Source organism: Canis lupus, chromosome 38 (assembly GCF_048164855.1).
Source record: "Canis lupus baileyi chromosome 38, mCanLup2.hap1, whole genome shotgun sequence".
Classification (NCBI taxonomy): domain Eukaryota; kingdom Metazoa; phylum Chordata; class Mammalia; order Carnivora; family Canidae; genus Canis; species Canis lupus.
In genome coordinates, this window is record NC_132875.1 from 9,676,300 (window position 1) to 9,678,396 (window position 2,097).

Below are 2,097 nucleotides of genomic sequence, written 5' to 3' on the forward strand. Positions count from 1 at the left end.
AAAGGAAACATATGTCAATATGTCTCTGTAAAATGTACATTTTCTTCTAAGTTTCATTAACATCTACAGAGAAGCCAATGACATTTCACACGTTTTTATTTTCATTGATATTATCATTTATAATCTCATGTTCCAGAAGCATTCAAACATTCATACAAATGATATAGTAAAGACAACTTTGGAGCTATTTACCATGTTCAATTCTTCTTCCACAACCCACACATACATACATGGACTCCTAAAATAATTTTTATTCCGTAAGACTACATTTCCAGCCATAGCTGTTTAGAATAGGAATCCTGTTGGTTCTGAGCCATTCTAGACACACTCTCTCCTTAAATTTTGAATCTGGGACTTGGATTGTGAGCTGCTGCACGAGGGTATTGAAGACAATGGCCAACAACAAACTAAGAGGACAGAAATCCCCAACAGTGTATTTCATAGAGCCAGCCAAAAAAATTTTAAGTCTAAAAACAAAGCAAAACGAGTACCACTAATCTTAAGAAGATAAACATTGTGAATGATGAAAAAGTTAACAGAGTGAATAAAGCTTTTGTAGATATACAAAAGGAACTTGCAAATTTCTCAAAAGGCCTTTCCCTTGAACCTCCGCAGAAACAGCTGATTCCTCAGCAGTGTCATGAAAATGAACCAGTTGATGTTGATGAAGCAACAAGATTAATGGCTCAGTTGTAATACACTGGAGATACATCAAATATCCCCCAAAAGACCAATAAATTGAATGTTTTACACACACACACACAAAAGATTTTGAATCTGGGATAAAGAGTACTAGACTCTGCCAGCTCTTTGAGAGCACATAAACCCTAGAGCTGTGAGGTAACATACTCTACCTTACACTTTGGAGAGGCAGAGTAATAAGTCTATAGAGAAATATGGTTGAAGCACAAGTATGAAGAGAAGCAAAACCAGATACTGGGAGAGAAAGAGTCTAAGACAGGGCTTGCTGTGATTCCTGGTATTTATTACTTTTCCTGCCCTTTCTCAGGCTCAACTCCCTGTATTTGGAATCTGTGAGAAACACTGAATTCTTACAATATTTTCTTCTCTTATTGCATGGTCTTGTCAGGAGACTACTGTCCATATGAGGAAACACTGCACTTTTTTTCACTCAGCAAATATTTCCTGAATGCTTACTATGTCCAGAGGACTGTGTTTTGTACAGAGTGTGAACAAAAGAACAAGATAAACATGATGTAGAACTAATCATCTGACAGAAATTAATGATGATGATTAGTAGAAGATGTATAACACTCGCTGCGGACATAATGAAACACCTGACCTGGTCTGAAGATATTGGGGAAGCATTCCATGAGAAAGTGACGTTTAGGCTGAAGCCGATGAGTGAAAAGTATGGAACTAACAGGCTTCACCTGTGTATAAATGAGAAGCCAATCAACCTTGCTTCCCAATAGTAAATACCAAATACTGCCGGAAAGAAAGCCTATTATTACACTGTTTAATATTTTAAGGCCTATTAAGCTGTTTAAATTTTCACAGGTAATTTGTACAATTTGAAGAACAAAGAAAGAAAACCAAATATGGAAATATCATTTAAAACGAAAGTGAAGAGCATTTGACATATCTCCCACCTTCTCACCCAGTGATTCATGATTCTAAGCATCCAAAAATTTCTTCCAAACCCAGAGGTTAAAGTAACATGTAAGGTGTTTAAGACAACTTAGTTAGTAAAAACAAATTGACCTCAGCGCAGTTATTATCTCCCTATGTTGGATAAAAGGAAATTAGAGAAACCTGAAGCTTGCCTCATGGGATATAGAGTAAGAATTAAGTAGATTTTGTCTTTAGGGGAACTGGCTTCAACCTGATTAATCAGCTAATCAAACGTCTTTGTTTAATTTTCGTTTCCTTATCAACTTAAAAAAAAACTTTTCAGAGGACACCATCTGTGTAAACACAGCAGTTACAGGTAAGAGGAGACAGCTTCCTCTTTGTTCAGGAGTCTTTGCTTAAATTTTTTCCTTTTAATTATGGCTCAGCTAAAGGACATAAACACATAATATTTTAACACAAAAGACATATTTTTAAATGCTAGATAAGTATTATAATTAGTTA

At 35.5% G+C, this 2,097-nt stretch overlaps 1 pseudogene; it reads left to right on the plus strand.

Annotated features, from left to right (window-relative positions):
* The first annotated feature begins 392 nt into the window (after positions 1-392).
* On the plus strand, positions 393-754 carry LOC140626806 (ribosomal biogenesis factor-like; annotated as a pseudogene).
* Positions 755-2,097: the final 1,343 nt, after the last annotated feature.